Below are 23,437 nucleotides of genomic sequence, written 5' to 3'. Positions count from 1 at the left end.
TTATTTCTTGTTACAGCTATTAAATTACTGTTATATGGGATACCAGAAATCCATGACAGCTATGGCAATAGGTGCTATACCTCACAGAAAATTTCAGTGCTCGGAGAATGAAAATAACAAAATGACCTGCTATTTACCACCCAAGCCTTCCAGGATCTATCTTTGCAAAACATATTTTATAAGAAAACAACTGCTGTAATTTAAATTTGTTTTTAAATAGGAGATGTAAAGCTTGTGATAAACAGACTGAAACAAATCGGTTATACTAAGAAAAAACCCTGGCAGCTAAGCTGGGAATTTTTATCTTTTATAAGATCGGCATAGGAGATGCAATAGTTAGTGGAGTAATTTGTTTATAGATGTCTGATTTGAGAGACCAACTCTCGTGTGAATGCAGGCTGGTCTGGAGAGACTCTGGAGAGACATAGGCTGTGAGTTACGACCACTTTTTATGATGCAGGGGGACTGCCAAGGCCCTTGTCGTGTGCTAGTTCAAGAAGACAAGACATCAAGCTCTAGAAATCAAAGTCTGCTGAGACAGAGACTCTTGCAGGTAGGCAGAAGGTGCCTAATAGCCCACTGTGCTTCAAAAGCCAACGGAGCAGGCTGTATAGACACCACCATTTAGCTGCCAGCACTCAGAAAACTGTCACCTAAGGAGAGGACAGCCACAGAGAGACACAAATGTTTACACACCTCACATACTTGGGGAAAAACAGAAGATCCATGGCTGTTTCTACATTGTTTGTTGGGCATGCCATGTGGTCAACTCAGAAGGGATATTGCTTTGCTTGAGAGTCTTTTGTTGCCTTTTGGAGCAGAGGGTTTATGGCTGAGCCCCACATCTGCATTTCCCTGCTAAGGGAACTAGATAAATTTCTTTGGGCTGACATCACATTGTAAGCAAGAGGTAAGTAATGCATACATAAAGTTTACATGAGGAGGTTAAAAAAGAAAACATCACCTCCTAGGTTAAGAAGTCATATTGTAGCAGAGGAGAAGAAAAAACTATGATGCTGGAACAGTTTCATAGGGAAGGTGGGTGACTCCCTCCCTCACAGTGATGTTTTAGGAAAATAGCTACTGGGTAATAGTTTTTTTTGAATAGAGGAATTAAACCATGTTGTAATTTGGACTGTGTTTTCTGCAGTGAAACTAAAGACATAGACTAACTAGTGAAAACAGACTTAGTTTAAATATGTGCATTGCTGGGTATTCCAAGAAAGGATTAATAGAATTCAAAGAACTTAATGGAAAATAATAACAACCAAAGAGAACAATTTGCAATAAGTGGAACAAATAGCAAGTAATGAAAGCAAACTGTATTCAGTCTAATCTACTGAAACTAAACTCTTAGCTGAGTACATGATAATGGAAATAATTAAAATTACTGATTGTATAGGGGACAAGAAAATAGCAATGAAGTACACTGAGCTGAAGGATGGGAGAAACAGGTGTTTTTGCAAATATTGTGTGTTAGGCTTAGTGAGAGTACAAAAGTGGCAGCATATTTGAATATAAATAAAATATCTCTCATAAGCAGTGTTTCAATTTTTTTTCCATGGCTTTTGCTGTCCTGTTAGTTAATTTAGAGAGAAATTTATCCTTGGGCATACTTTCTGCCTTCTCTGTCACAGTGCATCAATTATACTTCACACTGTAGAGTGACACAGGCTTGTAACATTGTTTTATGCCCTACTCTGTTATTTATAAACAGAATCCTATAAAACACATTTTAGAGGAAAAAAAAAACAACTTTAACACATTAACCATTAGTTCTCATTCTTGGTGAATTTTAATGTCCTATACTAGTCACTGATAAGGACAACATTAGGTTACAGAATTCCAGCATTTTTTCCCTTCACTCTGCACAGATTCAATCAGTGTATCTTCAAAGTCCATGGTGTGTGTCAGCTCATACTCAAGAAGCCAGCAGTGACAGGGAATTGAGATGCGCTGCCTTTTTGCATTCTTTATCAGCCTTACCTGGGAGAAAGAATATTTTTTCCTGCAGTCCAGTAGCTGTGAAAACAGAACTGAGTATTCAATAAGCATCTAAGATTATTTATTAAAAAATAATTCAAAGAATACCTACAAGAGGGCAGTTTTCAATGGGAAGACTAAAGATCAGGAAGATTGGGTCATGTAAGTGATTCTGCCATCTACTCCTACCTTCTCTTTCTGTGTTAGGTTCCTGGCATCTGGATGAGTACGAGGGAAATTACTCTGAAGATATATGTTGTGACAGATTATTATTGCCATCAGTGTATGACTTAGATAGGAACACTGCAAACCAACTCTTTTGTTAGCTGAGGCATATTTTGCCCCTGTAAGCTGACTTTGCAATCTGTCTCTTATCTCTAACATATTTGTAGAGAAAAGTACTTTCTTACTTCTATAATACAATCAAATAAGGTATTGATAAAAATATTACCTAATCTGTGCCTCTTTACTCTGGGGGAAGCATGGGTAAACTCATTTATCAGAGTATAGATCATGGTTTTCTGAGAACAGCATGGAAATTGTTAGCGAAAAAATCTTACCCTTTCCAATGTAGAAATTCCATCCTCTGCAATCTAAAAAGCTCCAAGGATGTCCCTTTTTCTCCAGAGAAAGACATAAACTTGCTTGGGATGTAATCTTAACTGGTGTCTAATTTGGTATCGTATAGATCCCTAACATTAATAAATATCAGCAAAGAGCCATAAAGACGATTGATGGTCTGGGGCATCTTCTATAGGAAGAGACACTGAGCACTGAGACTGTTCAACTTGGGGAAGAGATAGCTCAGGGGGATCTAACCAACGTGTATAAACACCTGGTGGGAAGGAGTAGAGAAGATGTAGCCAGACTCTTCTCAGTGGTGCCCAGTGACAGGACAAGAGGGGACAGGCATGAACTGAAATGCCATAGATTCCATTCAAACATAAGAAAAATCCTTTTTTCTCCTGTGCAGGTGATCGAATGTAGGAATAGGTTGCCCAGAGAGGGTTAGGAGTCTCCATCCTTGCAGATATTCAAAGTCTGACTGACCATGCCCTAAGTAACCAGCTCTTAGCTGGCCCTGCTTTGGGCAGGTGTTTGCACTAGATGGTCTCCAGAGGTCCCTGCCCACCTCAGCTATTCTATGATCCAGAGGCCAGAGCTTGCTGTGCATTTTTCAAAACCTCAGAGAATTTTCCTAGGTGAAAAAAATTAGATTTATTGCAGCTGTAAACTTTTCTGATACTTGATGATCTTTACCCTGATCAGGTCCTCAAATTCATAATGAGAAACAAAGACAGCACATTAATATCCTTTTCTTAGAGATAATAGCATCTCATAAAAGAACAGATTTATCAAACACCAATTTGGGATACCAACTTTGTTCAGGGAAAAGACACACAAAATCTGAATGAAGATGATGAATTTCACTGATGATACATAAATAGATGTATTTCCTTTTTAATATTAAATAGTGAAAAAATCCACATTAATTAATTCTTCCTTTGCTAGAGACCTCATGAGCTGTCTTGAGGGTACCAACCACTCAGAGATTTGCTCTGATCTGCTCAGAGACATAGGATTGAAAGTTTCTCCTTCATTCCCACAAGGCAAGCAAGGATGCGAGTGAGAGAGAGACTGAAAGACAAGGTGTCAAAATCCCACAAAACTTGCTATCACAAAACCAGGAGATAACTGAACAGTCTGAAACCTGACATCCTAAAGTGTCAGCTTCTCTGGGATGTGCTACAGACTCAGCCTGCAGAAAGCTGTACATCCTGTTATTTTAAAACACTGCAACAGCAGCAGAAAGGCTAATTTATCACATTTACATAAGGCATCAATAGCAAACAATGGTGCTGGGAAAGTGATTATGTTAGTCTAGAGTTTTCAGAAAACAAGTGGTTGTTAGTGCCGTGGCCATGCTGTATGCAAGACCATAAAGACTCCCTGTCAAGAACAGGCATGAGAGATCCCTTCTTTGGGAGCTCGACATTGGGCAGCACTTAGTTGCATCAGATGGAGTCAAGTTCTGCAAATAAAATGGTTTGTTTTGCTCTGTTTTGCAAAAGTATCTGAGGTCTTTGGATGGGGCTGCGGTACTTCCATAAGCTGAGCATTTGTGTGAGAATATTCTTCAACGGAGCATTGAAGTCTGACCCTATCTGTCTCCTTTGTACTGTGCCATCAGTGCCAAGAGAATGAAGAGCTATTTTAACAGGACAGCTGGAGATTTCTTTGATGTAGAGTGCTCTTCCGCCCACAGTCATTGGGAACATTGCAGGGTGGGCCCAAAAGAAAGGCTTGGGGTAGGTGCAGAGTGAACTGTGCTGGTACAGCACAGCAAGCTTGGAAGGATCTCTCCCATGCAGTGTACTTTAAAAGATCCCTTAACTTCCCGGGGTGTTTTAGAGATCACAAGGATCACCTTAATTTGAAGCAAGGATCTCAGGGAAAGTCAGCATGAAGCCCACTTTTTTCCTTCTTTTACCACGCACTGAACACATTATGGCCAGATCATTGTCATCCGTTCACATGAGCTGTGTACGCAGGTACTGTAAAAGATAATTAATGGACAGTACTAATTCTATTGTTAAACCTAGAGTAGCTCAGATGTTTGAAGAGGTCGTCTACATCATTTGATAACATGTTTAGATGAAGTAATATTTTTTCTTATTTTATAAAGCTAAAACAGAACAATCCTTCACAATCATTGTCCAACGCAATGTATGACTGTACCTTAGCCACTGGAAACAGCTAGTGGTAAAAATCTCATCCTCCAAGCTTTTTTATTTCTACTGAACTTTAAGACAGGATCTCTGCTCTTTCTTTTTCAAGAAGTGAATCCCATAAGACTATTTGGTAAAGCAGTTCTACCAGAATGATGCAATATCAGGATGTTTGCAGGCATAGGTTCAATAGGAATACATTGTTCCTTATTTATAAACGTGTCACTGTTTAGAGGCACAGCTTCACACATTTTTGATGATGAGAGCTGCTCTTTCCTTGGCAGAACAACACAAATTCGTTACAGCAGGAAGAACCAGCAACACAAGACTTCAATGAATAGAACCATCTTTGCATGACTCAAAACTCTAACTCAGAGATAGGCCAGATGGAAAAGAGATAAAGCAGGGAAAAACTGTCCTGAAATACAGAAAAGTAACTTTGAAAGACATGGATTTAGGAGGAAATAGGAAGTGTATATTTTCTGTGGTGTATCAGCTTATTTAGGAAAGAACCAGAATTCTCTTGTGGGTTTTTGTCTCTGATCCCTGCAAGTTATTTTGATGTATACTTGTATGCTTAAAATTATTTCTCCTCCTTTTTATTGTGCTGTCACATTAATGGATTCATGTGTCACTTTCTATTTTCATTACAATTTCTGTCAGGAACATGAAAAATCCAAATGTCTTAGTAATTTGTAAACTACCACAATGTACTCTCTTTGGCCTGACCTTGTCATTATTGTATAACTTAATTGGCCAACTATTCCACTTCTTTTCCTTTTCATAGCCTTATTATAGTGGAAAATGAGAAGAGACTTGTCATTGACCAGTCAATCAAAAATACACACCATTTAGAGATGAAAATAACAACCTCTCAATTAATTTCATAGAATTAACACTCATTATGATAAAAGTCTCCTGAGAGAAAGATTGAGAACAGGACTAATAAGCAGACGTTTAGCCATTCCTCTGACAAAGCCTATAATAAAATTAGGAAATGGAATAGTTTAATTCAATCACAAAATTGCAGTTCCACAGTTTCCCCCTCAGACTAAAAGATATTTAAGAGACCTCAATTTTTCCTCTGTACAAAGATTCAGAGTACACCTCATTTTGCCAGTTCTGTTGTCTGAAGTGTAGATCTGGCTGTAATTTCAAAAAAAATATCTTTCCCAAGATACTTGATGACATTTTCACATGTTGGACTACCTCTATGATGGGAAGCATAATCATTTCACTATTATGTTGTTATTTCTTGCAATGGTTTTAGTTTTCCTCACATAGTTTCTGTCTTTAGATGGAGTAATTTTAAACTTGCCAAGTAAAGGACAGTCTTTTTTTTTTTTTTTTTTTTTTTTTTAACCAGTGTCCATAGGGTTTGCAACAACATACTCTATGCTCTATCACAACAGTAACAGTAATATAAAAGAAATAAAATAAGTAATAGACTTGACAGAAACCTGTGCTCCAAAATTGGCCATAAAGCAGTGAGATCTGGGGAAGAGGAAGCCACTGGGGAAGGCGGCTTTGTTATTACTATGGGAAAATCAGACACTAGTAAATTAGTATCTTGTTTAAGGTAACACAGGCTTCAAAATGAAAAACTGTTCAAGACAGCAGCTTTTTATTTCTGTGAAAAGGATCATTGTTATCATAGAATTAGTGGTTATCACAAAAAAGTATAGTCAGATATAGATATGAATGTTTGCTGGTCCAGTGTCCTGGACAAATGTTTAAGATGAGATATTCTGGCTCATTGTATAAAGATTGCATCTCTAATTTAAAACTAATGGTTAAAATTGAGTAAACTTCACTATCATTCCATTAACTTTCTCCCTAGTAACTTTAAACGAGAGAGGCGTCTCTCGTGCCTTCTAAAAAACTCCATCTAAAGATCCTTCCTAAGATACTCACTGACACCTCACCTGCCTTTCTCTGGTCTTCACAAGCTACTTTTGCAGAAAGCCATGAGCAAGAAAGAGAAAATAGATGCAGTTTTGAAAGAGGTCAGCTGACCGTGCTGATTGCCTGATGGATACCAGACTAGAGGACCCGGGATAGGGAAACAGTGATCAGGTATAAATTACCTTTCTTTCCTTTTCCTTTGTATTTCAGGTCAAAGAGCACAGATTTGAAATGAGAGCGTGGCCTTTGGAAAATAAGCACCTAAACCTTTCTGTCATACACTACAGTAGTTCAAGATTATTAAGTTGCACATTATTCTTTTTCTCACTCGAACAAATCAATTTACTGCTTGACAAATAAGCACATAATGCAAAATGCCAACTTACAGATTGGTATCATTAAAGAGAGAGCATGGTTTTATTGGCGAGGGACCATATTTTGCGTACATTGCAGATCTCGGGGCAGAAAGCTTTGTTTGTACAGGATATGTGACCCATTACATCTGGTAAAGTACAAAGAAACTACAGATATGGTCAAACAGGACTGAAATAAAAGTGTAAGTATTTGGATTGTCATGCCCATACCACAAACAAAACAGTCTGATTCTCCGCAGGCATATCAGAATTGGGAATTGATTTGTTATAATAGATGCATAACAGAAAAACTGAAAAACATTCTACATCTAAAGGGTTTTTAATATCTTGAGGTACAAAAGTCTCCAGTGCTCTGTCTCTAAAAGTTTTAAATAATTAGCCAATTTTCATTATGGTGCTGAGGACACATAAAAAAACTAAAATCTCATCGATTTAACTTAAGGTTTCATTACAGAAATTTAACAATAATTTAATAGGAAGATAGGGAAAAATCTGCCTTTAATATAGAGTTTCTGTAGCAGTTCTGAAGATTGTAATCAAAGTCTGTGAGGAGAAAGGAGAATTAAGTAAAGCTGTGTCTTGAGTGTTGCCTCTTCTGTTGTATTGGTATAGTATGGTTCTAATACAGTGAAATGCAGTCTACATTTAAATTATTCATGCCCTCCTTCATTAGAACACAAAAAAGTTGATTTAAAAGCTTAGTAAAACTTTTATGAAAGCCAGAAACCTACAATAGCTTTGACTTTTTTCCAAGGTAACAACCTTTTCCTCATCGTTCTTTTTCTCAATAAAAGCAAATTTTAAAATTTACATCTTTCAGGAGTGATGAGGCCTTGTAAACAAACATAAGTATGCATAGCACCGTTCCAGGTTGGACGTCTGTCACTCAAATCACTGTCATGCCGCAAGCTACCCTGATGCAATCAGAAGGGAAAATGGAGTTAGTTAGATGGGTTTACAGGATGATGTCTGCATGAGTGACAGATGTTTGTGCTCTCGCAACATTATGTTTTATTATAGAACAATTGCATCTAATAGATTTTACGTTTATGTTCAGTGTGTTGCAAATTCACCTCCATACATTAAAAAAAAAAAAAAAAGAACAGAGAAATATTATGAATTGGTTCCTCCCCTACACCAAATAAAAGCATTTTTTTCAATAGAAAGTAATTTGGGCAGCTGGTGAACTGTGGAGCTCGCCAATCTATGAGCTCTCAAACACACACAAACTGTGTCTTCATGGTTCAAGGAAGAACTGACATTACGCCCAAAAGGATTATCAATCACTTGCTGCACAATATCATCTGTTGTAAATTGGGAACCTGATTAATAACAGTGATTCAAGCATGTTCCTTGAAAATTGTTATCTTTATTGACTAACTGGACTCGTGACTTTCTCTTTTCATGTTGTTTGCACTCAGTTTGTGCTGCTTTCAGTTACTGATACTGTATATTACTGTTTCTGTTATGATTTTTTTCCACATTATATAAAGTCAATGGTGAAGTGTCAGGTGAAGCAGGTAAATTTTTCATCAATTGTATATAAGACTTGTTGCCCTACTTTTGATTTTCCTTCTCATTCATCAGCAATTGTACCGCACCTCTGTTTTCTTCTCTTGTCATTGTGGGAATATCTAGAAAACAAGGGGACTATCTAACTCCACTGGTTAAAACAGCCTTTGAAGTTGTTAACCTTTTTATAATTCCATATTTTTTCTAAAGTATTGAATCAATTTTTTTAGAGGAGTTTTGTTTTTAAAAAAGAGTAGTTTCAGAAAGCTTGATTTCCAGATTAGCATACGCATATCAGTTAAGTTGACTTCAATTATATTGAGCTTTGTATATTTTTCAAGTAACAAAGTCAATCTATGGCTGAAGAAAAGTACTTTGGTTTTCTGTCCCTCAATCACTCATTACGTTTTAAGAGCTCTTTGAAAAGGAATAGGTCCAACTAACCTGTTTGGGGTTTTAGTTTTTAACTTGGTAAATTCTGGTTTTAATTCCTTCATCTTCATGCTATTTCCACAGTCTAGTCTTGAGAGTGTACCAAAAATATTCTCACTTGACTGGCATGGATGGACTAGAGCTTGTGTCCGCCAAGATTCCCAATAGCTGTCTTTCACAAATGGGCAGAGCTGACCCTTTGCTCCTGAAGTAACATATTCAAACTGTTTAACCTGTGAAGGAAGTCACACACTCTGCAGAAACTCTTGCAATTACAGAAAGTGCAAGCCCATTTGTTAGTTAGCAACAGTAAATCCATCCTGTAGGTAATTTACTCTCTAGATCAGCCTCACAGTAGTCCAACTGTAGAAACTTAATTTTGAAATGCGCTTCCTATCTTAAAAAGAAGATATCAGTTGGAACTGTTATCTGACACTGTATTCATCATCACATTTTTTAAGTTAGTAAACATATCAGTAAAACCTTGCAGTGCAAAAAAAAACCCCAAGCCAACCACTTAACCAAACAAACAACAAAAAAAACCCACCCAAACCAAACTTCATCTATTTTAGCATTATAATTATTAAAATTAATATTGACACATGCAGGGCATTTTGGCAACTAGACCTCATGAATGACAATCAGCACCGGTCCGTTGAAAAATCTTTGAAAATCACAACCTTGAGGCAAGGAAAGAACCCCAAAAGAAATAAAGCAGGTAGTGGAGCAGAAGCCAAAAACCGATGTCATTTTTTTCTGGAAGGTTAATGGTAAGTGTCCATGAATGGCTTTTTTGAACATAAAATTGATGTAGCATAGATCATCTCTACTATGTTCAATTGCAGATATTTTCTTACTTGTAAGAACTGAAAGTCTCAGACTGCATTACACGTATTTGCAAATGAGGTTTGTCTTTTTCTAGTTAGGCAAGTTATTTCATTGTTTAGGTGGTCTGAAAACGGAGACTGCTGGGAAGCACTGTCCTCATAATTGAGAGTGCAATATAATAAACTCACTTTTGCAAGTGTTGTTGTTTTCTACATGGCCTGCTGTGCTGCAACGTGGGAGGAGCTGGGGTTTGTGCATGGCATCAGCATCACAAATCTTCTCTACCCCACCTGTTTCGCTGGATAGCCCCCAGCACACCTGTCCTGAGGCTCCATCCTGGCATCCTATGTCTGCCCTCCTTCAGCCTTAGCAGGACACATCCCTAAAGCTCCAAGGCTAGGGTTATGATGGAATAACTTTTGTCATATATTCTTTTCTTTATTGAAGTACAAAACAACTACCTAAACCTGCATGATGTCTCTTTTGCTGTCCTCCTCCAACCTAATCACAGCAAACTCATTGCACCAAAGTTTTGGAAACATGGTTCTAGACTGTTTTCAGGTGGTGTTTTGTAGCTTAGTGTTAAAACTCTTCTCAAGCCATGTTTAGAAGACAAATGTTGACACTCCACTAATTAAAGCGGAAAGAATTTCACAAGAAGGCCACTACAAAGGCACACATGGTACAAGGCTGCCTAATAGAAACCTGTAATTATTTAAGAAATACTGTTATGAGACCTCTGCCCACTGGGGACTCTGTTGTGGGATGTCTGGAAATGCCAGCAACTCTTTTAAAAAGTCCAGCAGAGAAGTTTGCTCTTTCAAAAATTCAGATCCATTCCCAGGAGACTAAAGGAAGGAAGTCTTCCTTGGAAGAGCGCTTTCTTCAGCAGCAGGAAACCATTTGCACTGGAAAAACAGCAAAGTGAAATACAGACCAAGGCACTTTACGAGGGGAACATTCATCAGGCTGAAATTGTTAAAGACACATTCACAAGAGTGGTCCTTAAAAGAAGAGGAGGTGAGGCCTAGAAGCAGAAATGTTAAGAAACCTCAATAAGGGAGCAGGGATATTTCTAGGAAAATATAATTCATTGGAAACTTTTCCCAGAGGTGCAGTATTTTGAGCAAAGAGCTAAACTCTATGGTGAACCCTGTAGCATCAGTGATTTAGGATATGATTCAGCATCCCATTGAAGTCAGCAGGAGATTTCTGCTGTGTTCAACAGGCTTGCTTTGCATCCTCGTGGAATGGAAAATTCAGAGTGTAATTTGTAGCCTAAGGTATGCAGTCAGGGAGGAAAAGCTCTGCATGCAACAAATCAACCCGCAACCAAGCCAGCTGCCACAGAAAAAGAAAAAAAAAATAGAGATATAACCAGAGCGACAGCAGGCAAAATATCAGGCATCTATGGACAGACAAGCAGGTGGGCGACATCCAGGCAGAGTTATTGCCAACGGCTGCCCAAAGAGCACCAGCCAACATCACAGACCTGCAGAAGCAGAGCAGCAGAGGCATGGATAAATGAACAAACTAATGCACTTTAATGCAAGCAGCCACATACCACCTAGTGTGACAAATCAAGGGAGTCAGGGTCTATTTGGGCAAGATAAAGGTTGAGGATGACTGGACCTGTCCTGCTCCAGGTGCCATCCTGGGTAGTATGCTCAAGACCAGGTATTTTAAGTCCATAGCAGAGTGACTCTTCTACATCTTCCTGAAATGTTAGTGGTTAGGCTGGCACTGCACAAAAGCTCCCAGTCTTCTAGTGCCACTTGGGTGCTCACTTTTAACTTAAGGCAGCTGCTTATATCCTCTGCACACAGGAAAATGTAGAGTCCCTGTTGCAACCTGACTAAGGATGTCTGAAGGCTGTAGGGTGGCTCGACTGGATGTGCCATGGTAGGAGCTCAGCACAGCTCTCCTGCTTCCTAGTTTGTCCAGGGATGTCTCTCCCTCCCTGCTGCTCCTTCAGGAAGCCCTGACCTCCCCACCGGGCTCTCCTCTCCTGCCTGTCCCACACCACCACTGCCAGACAGCACAAGTACTGTCTTTAGAGAAGAATATAAAGCAGAGCGAGCTGTGTTTGTCGCAGTGAAAAAAATTCACTGCTGTGTAGACAATACCAGCAATATCATTAAAAAAGTATCAACGGGGACATTTACATCTGTCCAGAGGCCTAGCTCATGGTGACAGGTTTAAATTGGACTGAGGAGACACCCCACCTGAACGTTCAGAGCTTTGCAGGAGCACACGTGGGCAACTTTCATTTCCATTGCTATTTGTGCCATGTGGGGAGCTATCATTGCCCATATTTCTGTGAAGGTCTAATTTATTTAGGATAGGCAGTAGGAAATATTCAGCTTGGCAATTCTAATATGCAGTCCCCTACAGTCCGTGCGATTCACTTTTTTCTAACTGGCTGGTGTTGCCCTCCTGCTGCATTAGCCTGATACTGCCCTCCTGCTGCTCTGTCCACCTGCTTCAAATTTATTTCCAAAATGCATCACTACTGCAGGATCTTTTCCCTGAAGGGGAACTAGTTAAAGGTTTACTCTTCTTGATGTACTCTTAGATTCCCTCTTCTCTGAAATTTGACTACTGACTATGCATTTTTTTTCATCTTCTGTTTCTAAAATGAAGATAAAAATCCCCTAGCCAAAGGAAGATAGCTTAATGGAAGATACTTTAATCTGAACCCTGAAATGGGCACATATGAACATGAGTCACATACTATTACAAGTTATGTTGTGGTGCTTGTTTCTTTTCAAAACAAGAAGAAAGTGAAAAATATACCATGTAATTTTTTGAAGTAGATTCCAAAGTAAACTAATGGTCAGAACACATAAGTTGACTTCCCCTTCTCCTCTTCTGGAAAAAATCTGTAAATTTAACAGAGAATGATAAGTTCCCTATAAAATATTTAAACCATCTCAGAATATAGGAGATAATAATACCCCTGTTATAGAATTCCATTGTATGGTTTAAGCAATTTGTAGACAGGAATTACATCTTTATTAAACCTTACACAGGAATTTCTATACAATCTTATTGGTTTCAGCCTCCTTAAATTGTATGCCACTCTGCAATATGAGACTCTAACAGCTCCGACTGTGCAGATATCCTTTCACAGATTACAGAAGTAAATTTGTTGTTACCTTTTCTTTTCCTAACCTAAATTATATAGTATTTTGCAAACTTTTATGGATTTGCTGAGAAAACAATCCCTCACTGTGTCAAAATGAACACTTTTCCTTGTAACACATGTCCATGTGTACACAGATGATGGAGGGAAAGTTTCTTATTTCCAAATGTAATTGAATAAGCTCTTACTGGAAAATTAAGGATTTCTGTAGAGAATTCAGCAGAACAGATGTATGCTTTCTCTAAATGAAAAACATGCATCTGTTTCCTAGAAATCTAAACAACAACGGCAAAGCAGTCACACAAACAAGTTGTGGTTGTTTTTTTTCTTTTTTTCCTGCAGATGGTTCTCATTTTTATACAAATGGGGTAAAAAAAAAAGCCACATTGGAAGTTTCTAAATGGAACAGTGAAGTGTATTCTTATCAATGAAATTTAAATGGTCTCCAGGATTTCATTTTTTTTTAATACAAATCTGTGCAATGGTACCTGAAAACTGTACAAAAGCCTTCCTTATTAAAATGCTGCCTTTCAGCCTCCCTGCTTCCATTTAGTCACAGTCTGATCTCCCTATCAATTCATTTTTTTCCATTTCTATTACCTGTAGATCATTTTGCCTTTCTCCTATAATGTGGATTTAGAGTTTGTGGTCAGAAATTGATATGATCCAGAGCAAACCCTTTTGATTAGATATTCCTGCTCCATGCTCAGTGCTGACAGGAAAGATATACTTTCGAACGTCATGAACAGCATTTCCCCCCATCCCCGTAACCATGCTTTGCAGCCACTAAGGAGTAAATTGACAGCGAAGTGTTGCCCAGAGTATCAAAAATCCCCCATCCAGAATAACAAAATATCTTAATGTAATTAACTATTAGGATTAATTTCTTAATCCTTATTTTATTCACTTGTCCATTTGAGAGATGGGTGTCTAATTAAATTTCACTTTGGTCACTGTAATGAAAACAATATAATCTAGAAGTCCAGCCACAGTCAGCCTGTGTGGATAGCAGTGATAAGGCTGGGTAATTGCAGGATTAATAACTGTCCTTTTATTGTGTCTGAAAGCAATGTAATGGTATATAGACTTTCTGAGCAACTTGAAAACATAGCCACATTGTACAATATCTCTGCCCTGATCACTTTTTCCTTTTCACTTTTTTTTTTTTTTTTTTTCTCCAAAGCACGGGAACAATTGGACTACAAAGGTATGATTGTCCTAGGTCTCATTCTCCTCTAGGGTCTCCAAAAAGCAAGCAATGCTGCTCGGGCAGCCCCAGTAGCTCTGTGACAAAGTAGAACATGTTTCAATAACTGCTGTTATTCCTCTTCATTTACACCGCAGGCCACAGGGTAACTGTTTAATGTGGTAGCCAGTTCCCTGAACCTCTTGTACTTTTGCTGAAACATGAAGTATTTTCCTAATACTTTGAGCCTCTTCAATAAGTGCAGGATTTCAAAGTTAAAAAAAATAATAAATCTTGGGACCAATGCTCTACCAACTAATCTAGCTGTGGAGACAGAGCGTCTGCACAGTAGAATCCTTCCGTTGTGGCTGGGACACTTCACCCTCAATTTTTTTGATGCCTTTCAATAGAGCAGTTCGCTTTTGTGGCTAGATAGCAATGCCGAGGAAGTGGTAGAAACTAGGAGCCAGGCAAGCAGCATGCTCAGCTAAGCTGCTATGGATCTTAATTAATGTGCAGAACAGGGTGTAGGCTTGGACAGTTTATCCGTGCCATCTGGATATGGTATGGATGCATGTGAAACTTGAACCTAATCTAATAGGTATGTAAGTTGCATGAAAGGAGCTGGTAAAAATCCCTACGTAAAACAATCTTGCGTTAAACAGGCTGGCAGAAGAAGTTGCAAAGGTTGCTCAGGCTGCTGTGGAATCCCTGTGTACCTCCATGGGTTGGGTGGAAAATTCATCACTGACTGCAGAACCCCCCACGTCTGTCTGCAGTCTCACTCCCTACCCCACCTCCTCCTGGGCACCGTTCCCACAAAAATTTGTTTCCACACCTTCTTCTGCAGAAAACATTACTTTTAACCCCACCTTTCTCGTGAAATCAGGGCTCTTTTCTCTCTCCTGCAAGGGCATTTCAGTGGCTATGCCAAATACATTGCCTCTTCCAAGAATTATTTTCATAATATATGTGCAAATACAAAGGCTCAAATGCAGTTCTGTCTGTCCCATCCAGTGTAGTTCTGCATGGATTATGTCAGAATTTGTCTTAATCACCTTGATGAAAAAATATTTTTACCAAAGTGGTATTATTTTGGTAGAACAGACCCATTTGCATCAACGGAGCAAACTCATTCATCCACAGGAAGAATTTTGAACAAGTGTATTCTGCAAAACTGTAAATGCACTTAAAAAAAAATAATCATTGTTTGTCTTTCTTCTGGATCACGTTTAGTTCATTCACCCTTCCACATTATCCTGAATTTCCTTCTCCTCATCTCCCTGTGCAACCATTCCCTGCATTAGGAGAGTCTAGATCCTTCTCACAGACCTTTAAAGGTCAGTCTGAGATAAATTAACACCATTGCTTTTCATTTAATCTTCAAGTCATATTTCCTCTCACCTCTTTTTAAGAGTACTTTAGTGTACATATTTCTAACATGACCATATACCTACCTCTGACCAGATCCAGAAATTACACCTCCCATTCAGTATCTTGAGTTCAATTGACTACGAAGACTTAGATCACTTTAGGACATGACTTCTGTGACATTTTTGGCAACTGAATATTTCAAAATACTGGCCAACAGAAAGGCTCCTGAACCTTTGTATATGATACCATTTTAGATATGGAGAAGTGTAGCCATTTCTTCCACATGCATTAGCCCTCTACGCTTAAATTGAGTTCAGACTGATATCTTTGTAGGTAGATGTTTGTTAAACCCTGAACAGAATTAATTTTAGCCTTCAGAGACACAAAGTGAGTACTAGCAGTATGCCTCTTCAATGTGCCTTTTTGTGTTTGTTTAATACTAATTTAATAATAAAGTTAAATATAAAACCGTGAAAAACATGCCATGAAGGATGGTTTGAGACAACATTTAAAATGACTTTTCCATTTTACAAATTTTGTATTTTCATTAAAAAAAGATCAAAAGCGCATCTGAATTTTAGTAAATAGTTTCCTCATTCAAAACAGAAAATCACATACACCAACTTGCTCAGTTTTGACAATTCTAAGACATTACTGCTCTTCCAAATGAGAGCAGAGATATGCTGGAAGACTGTCCAAGTGACACTCAGTAATTTAGTAGTGATGCATTTTGATTGTAGAGTACATGACGGGTCAGAAAGTGTGAGACACAGAAGTGTGTCCGCTTGCTTGTGTGTCTATGAATGCCCATGTTTTTTTTAAGAGGAGTCTTTTCCATTCTCAGATAACACAAGATCCAAACGCTTTAGTGAGAGATATTACTTGGAACACACTGCATATCTTGAAACCTGAAAGAAAGATAGTGGTATTTCTCTGCTAGAGTTTGTCTATCCCCACCACTCAGAACAGCACAGCTGGGATTGCCCATCATCATGCTGTGGAAATAACAGCAAAGGACCCTTCTGCTGGAGCATGGAAACGGTCACGTTGTGAGAACACTGGAAGTTTGACTCATTTCTACCGATAATCTCTGTCCTGACATCATTCACTGTTGTTCCACACCACACCCATCTGCAGTGAAATAAGATTATAAAAAAGAGTCAGAAAAGACGCGTGAGTACCAAGGCCTGAAAAGGGTGCCTAGTTATGGAAGATTTTGCCATGCTTAATCTTTAAACCCTTAAGCAACTTTTTTATTTTTCCCCTTTAAACACACTGAAGTCAGTCAAGTTGCACACCAGCAAGGTTGTGTGCTGGCAGAAAACACGCATCTAAAATTCTTTTGTAATCCAAACACAAACACACACTGCAGCACGCTGCATTTTTGTGGTTCTATTTTTCCTAAGGTGAAGCTCACAAATACCATATATGATGTGCATAGACTAGAAAAGGTACTGCAGCATCTCAGCTTCTCTACACAGGGAGAGAGGTACCTTTTCTCCGCCCCTGTAGGAGTGACATAATAGCTTGCTTATGTTTCCTGCCTTAGTGGTCAGGCTGTGAGATCCATAAAGCAACCACTGAATCTCTTGCCTTTTTTTTTTTTTTTAGGACTGTCACTATGTGCAGCTTTCTTTGTGTTGCCTGTATGCCAGCAGTCTTAAAAGCCACTCTTGCTCTGCTGCTGATCATCTTTGCAACAGACAGTAAGTTGATTTCAGAACTGCTCTGATTTGCACTGCTTTCGGTGATAGAAGGAGCAGGTTCTCTCTCCCCTCTGTAAAAAGTACATGGCAGACGCAACAGACAACTTTTTAAACTCCTATCAGCAGCTCTTGGAACCAATACTAGTGCTGATCAAATTATCACAATTCAAAACAGAGTGTGAAACAATCTAACATTTTGCTGCAGTCTTTTTGTAAAAAGGACAGAAGACAAGGAAAAGTTAACCAGTGAGTGCAATATCATCACCAGCGAGTCTAAAGCACATGATGCAATTCTGATAATTTGTGCATGATTTCTTCTTTGCCCTGTGTTCAGCATCATGCACAATAAAGGATGAGTGCCCCAGATCCTTCTTTTCTTTCCATAACCGCTCCGTTCAGAGTGGGAGGTGTTGCATACATCCTTGACAAGTCTTGAAATTCGGAAAAGTTTCATTTGTTGCCAATAGTTTCTCAAGTTATTTCATAGACACTAATTCATATTCCAGCTACCTAAGCAATCCTGTTCCATCCCACTGCAAGGAAGTCTGTCTCCAAAAAACCAGATGAACTGGATATCCTCGCTCTTCCTGTTCAGCATCACTGCAAAATACCATGGAATACTATTCTCAGGATGAAATATTCCTAAGTGTTCCTGCATCCTTGTCCCTCTCTTTGCCATCACCAAAACACTTCTGCAGCAGTTAAGTTCTTTTATGCCCAAAGAGGGAAAGGAGTAGGATTTAAGGATATGTGTGTATCTCCACAAGGAAAATGTGTTACCTACTTGGACTCATTCTGTTAGCATCAGTCCAAAGGACGAGCACTTAACAAACAGTAGTTGATGGAGCTACTTAGGTGAACAAAGTAAAAGGGGCTGAGACTGCCACACTTGATTCAGATGGATCTATTCACATATAGATGCCTCCATGACAATGACTGTAGTAAAAGTTCACTCCAGGCAAGGACTGGGTATTCATATCTGGAAAGCCCTATAGAAGCCTCAGGAAGCATTACAGACCAAAGACACAAACACCGGTGGAAAGAATAAAAGCTCAGTCACAAGTATTCCAGATGCTCAGAGGTCAGTATGAATCTCCAGGGCACGACAGCAGGTGAGAGGGGAGGCTGTAACCACCCTGTGTGACAGCAGCATTTGTGAGAAGGGGCAGGGCAGAGAGCAGTGGTGCCTCCCTGGCTTCCCGCACCCCTACAGGGAGGTATGTAGGAAGGGGAAGCCCTGTGCCAGAAGGACAAGTACCATCCTCTCTCCTGTAACTACATCAGGTAACAGTTCAGGAGGCAAAGCTCTTCACACTCTACCCCTTCTTGGAGATGCATGAGGCCACAGCCTGGCTCAAAGCAATGAGCATGTTGTAGAAGTGAGTTTTGAAATGTGGAGGGTGCAGAGAGAATTAATAATAAATTACACCTCAGAGGAAAAACTGAGTTTCTCCTCTGAGTTACATGCAGCTATTTGAAGTCAGTAGGAGTAGTTTGTTTATAGCTGTGAGCAGAAAGCAGCCCGGTGTGCCCAGACATTATCAGTCCTTTATTCAAGAACACAATATCTGCTTGATAATGCAGGCACTGTTTTGTTGTTAGTTGTCAGTGCACCTTCCAAAACAAGTTGTCCCTGTGTGGTTTTATATAATCATGGGAATATTCTCGACAGTCCTATCAGATGAGTTTTATTCTGGCTCCAGACATCCCTGGAAAATAGCCTATTGAATTGCATCGGAAACCAGGGCAGAGTTGACTTCCTGGTGGACTCCAAACAATCCAAAGGCTCTCCTTGGAAAGCACAGCCCGTGCTCCGTTATTTGTGCAATGCCACGCTGCCCTGCAGCCGGGGTAATCAGCTCCATCTCAGTGACTCCACCCCCACGAAAACGGGTAAGGAAATAGCAACCTATTGTTCCAGGAGTTTACACAAGAGCTTTTTTAAAAAAAAAAATAATTAAAAAAAAAACCATAGCCACTCCTTTTAAGAGATCACCATTACCTGGTTGCTGAAATGCCTCCTAATTTTCCCATTTACCTCCCATTGCTATCACTGCTGTGTTTAGCTGGCAAACAAAAGTGGAAAAAAATGTCTGCATGGGACAGTTTCTTACTACTGTGAGGTTTCTCGTTGATGTTAAATACAAAACAAAAACACAAAGAAAAAAAAAAAAAGGACCCCAACAAAATCAGCCCTTTTCCTATTATCATAAGAAGAAGAAAAACATTTCCAACTCTGAGGCAGTGCCAAATATTTCAGCAGATTTTAGAGACTTCGAGACACTGACAGACTGCAACTCCTGCTGTTTACCAGGGGGATTTAAGAGGTTCTCTCTCTTAAAATAACCATATTTTTGTCTTCCTGAGGGTCAAAACTTGCCACTTTCACACTGTTTTCAGTAGACATTTTAACCGTGCCATACTCAGCCATGTCAAGGGACCCTGAAGAGGCTCTTGAGATTCTTCTGTCTGAGGATTGGTTGCATTCCTGAAAACATTTCCACCAGAAACACTAAAATGCAGGGGGAAACTTTATATGGGGTATTTCACTGCACAAAAAAACCCCTTCAGCATATTCTAATTGCAATGTATCAAACTGGATTATATGAGTCATATTTACCCTTATGTGATGTGACATTATGACACATGACAGAGTACCTAAAAAAAATATTATGCCTCAAGAGTTTATAACCCAAACGGAATTTAAAGGCATATTAGTCAGCCATGCCCACCCCCACTCTGCTATTATCCACAACAGCGGGGGACTCGCTGCAATGAATCAGAGCTTAGCTATTCTTTCCATATGCACAGGAAACACCGATTAATTGGAACAGTGACAAAAAAAAAAAAAGTCTCTTTACCTGGTAAACAGAATTCAGCAGTGCTGTTTTACTTAAGGAACAGTATAGCGTTAAGTACTTTGATCTGTGAAGGTGAGAGGTGTAGAAAGCTGATTAGGTAGCTCATATCCTATTGCTTTCTCATCTGCTGGAAGCTTGATATTTTTAGCAGTCTCCTCACACAGTAGTCACCACAACTGCCAAATTTTGTGTCATGCGGTAATGCAGAGAGAGACTTCCCCAAATTAAGAGAGGAGCAAGATAAGAATAGAGATCTTTGCTCCATCTGGTTTCTCCATAAATATTCCATTTCCTGACACTGGACATCTGCCACCTCCCAGTCCCTTGTGCGTTCTCTCTGTCCCAACCCAGCAAGCTCCTTGCTCAGCCCCTCTCCCCGCATTAGGGCATCCTTATGGGTCTGTCGCATCTGGCAGTAAATCAGCAAAGGCTCTGGGGCATAGTTCCACTACAAAGCATATTGGATTTAAATTGTTTATGTGTCTAAGCCTTAATTTATGGTCTCTACAAATTCCTCTAAAATGAAAGAACTTTTTATTTGTACCATCTTTGTTTAAGAAATAGGGAAAAATTGTCAAGGGCACAAAATGCTTCTGGCACTGACCACTCCTGCTGAAAGCCAATGGGACTTGGACATATAAGACTTGTTTATGCCTTTGAAAAATCTCTTCCATAGTCTCATTGAGAGTAAAAAACTACAGAACAAACTCTGAATTGAAATACTATTTCCAATGAAAAAAACGATTTATAGGATACGAGGTGTCAGAGAGCTAGATTTGACTGGCCTGTTTGACCTTGTAATGATGTTTAAAATGAAAAAAGAAAAAATTGAGTGTAGGTTTGCAAAAGAGAAAAAGGGATGAAAGAGACCCAAGGGAGGCAGGCTACCTCAGAGGACGCTGGTGGGATTCGGAGAAAAAAATCCATTATTAAGATTTACCCCATTCTTTAAGGAGAGAAAGCCACTTCATGTTGTCCCAGATGGCGATGCAGGAAAATATTGGAGTCAGAGGCAGACCATTGCCTGAGGGCAGGAAACCAAGCAAGACACTCCTCGGCAAATTCTCTCTAACTTTTAAGGGTTAAGGGAATATCAAAATATAAGATTTATTCAGGAAAACATCCAAAGACAGCCCAGGAGAGTGACAACAAACATATGGCTGTTTATGGGGAAGGGGACTGGTCAATTACTAAATAAAGCTAGAGCAGCTCCCCTGGAATTTCATTCAAAGAAAAAGAACATTTTCAACAAGTAATTGGTGGAATCAGATTTAAAAAAAAGACCCAAAACAAAACAAAAACAAACACAAAACAACCTCATCCTTATTTTTCAGAACTTAAATCTTCATTCTTTCTACAAGACAACAGTATGTGTGGGTGACTAATAACAATCCAGCCATCTGGTCTTCTCTCAGACAAACTCAAGTTAATTCAAACTACACAGAAAAAAAATAATAATATATCTCTAACCTGCCTCAGAGCATTTGTGAAAGTGTTATGGTCTGCATAACTGTCATGCACCGTCAGCAAACAGCAAACTTTAGAGCACCTTTAATGTTACACCACAGTGCTGTTGTAGTTGACAATTAAAATAGCTAATGGGCAAGCTGGCCTTTAAGTGTTACACTAATCAGCATAATGGATTGCTTTTGTGTGATGACCCCATAGCTGCATCTTAGTGCTCACTGGACAAAGAGAGATTTTTTAATAGTGCCTGACTGTGGCACTTGTAATGTGTGTTTCTATGGTGGTAATGAGGAAGGAAGTGACTTACTACCAAGCTCATTGAGGACCTGAGTGTATTGGTGATCTATGCAGGTAACTGAGCACGTGTGGCTCCCGCAGTATCATATTCAACTTCATGGTCTTCCAAACGCAGAGGCAGCATGAGGGATTTAGTCCTTTAGCACTTCTTCATTGCTCCCATAGGCACACTGTTTTCAACTCCTCTTGCTATTAATATTTCTCGGCTATTTAGAGAAGCAGCTCTCCCACATGCCTCCCTTTGTGGGGATTTATGGGGCATAAGGAATTTTAGGACTGACCTGCTTGGCCAATTGTTCCAGGGAAAGTGGGGATTTGTGGTTTTCCCCCACCTACCTCTGCTCTGTGCTACACATTCGGCAGCACAAACAAGTTCAGTGTATTCAATTTGCCAAGAAAGATTAGTACCTTAGAGTTGAAACCAGGGCAGATTGTATTTCAAGCCATTCCCCTATTCTCCCTCTGCCTGCAGCTTTTTTTTAAAAATTTTTTAATTATTCAGGTTAAAAATGAAATGCAGTGGTTATATTATGCTAATATCAAACTCATTAACGTTAGGCAGAAAAAATACAGGAGGTAGCCTGCCAAAAGCTAAGCCTTTGCTTTTGCGCATTCATCCAGTGAAGTTCATTGAAATGGGAATTCGTCCTGTTACTCTGGATTAGAATTAAACTCCTGGTGTATTTAAAGAGCTGGAGAAGGGATGTTGGCTCAGAAGGTGCTCCTAGAAAAGTACTATTCAATATTACTGCCTTTATTACAGTTTTAGTTCTGTGGACTTATGCAGAAAATGTCTCATTCAAGCTCAGAGAAGACCTAACCAGGAGCTTTGTCAGGTGTACCAATGGCCGGGTAGGTGCGCTCCAGCTGACAGCGTTTAACGTTACGGACCTTAAACTTTATAAGAAATGTTAATACCATTTAAATACAACTGTACTAGAAGTACAAAACCAGATTTTTTTCCTTGTTTCTGATTCCCCTTCTATGACAAATCCCATGGTTTGTCTGCATGCAGAGTTTTGTTTGAAAATAAGGCTCATCCCATTCTAAATCAGAGCAAAGGAGCTTTTTCTTTATACAGAAAATACAACAACCTTCTACAGGTACTTTTTCATACAAGTTTCTGTTTCTAGAGTTTAGGACTAATTTTTGAAGACTAAAACAACTAGGCAGGAAGTGGCTCCCAGTTTAATTACAGGGATAAACACTTCCATAAATTATTAATTCTTTTCTGGGAACAATTTTTGACCCCATGGACAACAATATCATCATTCCAATTATTTCATTATATCAGTCTGTATTATCATCACATATAATTTCCCTTCCAACATGTTTATATAAAACTTATGATGTGATGAAAAGATCTTCCCCCTAATTTTTGTATGCAAATGTAAAATCTTGTCCATTTCCTCACAGTATTTGTTCTGTTTAATTGCATTTTAAATGAACATAAAGTAACTACCCCAAAGATATTATCATACTTCTGCCAGGGCTCTGCGGATTCTGCTGGCCTGCCTTGAGAAGTTGCTGTGTCTCAGACAAAATCTGATCTTCATAGATAGCCTGTCCCGAGGATGGAGGCAGAGCAGTCCTAGAGAAGGGCTTTGCAGGGCTTCTCCCTCCTCTTTACTCATCTGT

This window comes from Pterocles gutturalis, unplaced genomic scaffold (assembly GCF_000699245.1).
Source record: "Pterocles gutturalis isolate BGI_N339 unplaced genomic scaffold, ASM69924v1 scaffold7305, whole genome shotgun sequence".
NCBI classification, from domain to species: domain Eukaryota; kingdom Metazoa; phylum Chordata; class Aves; order Pterocliformes; family Pteroclidae; genus Pterocles; species Pterocles gutturalis.
The sequence above is the reverse complement of the archived record's forward strand: the minus strand, read 5'-3'. Positions refer to the sequence as shown.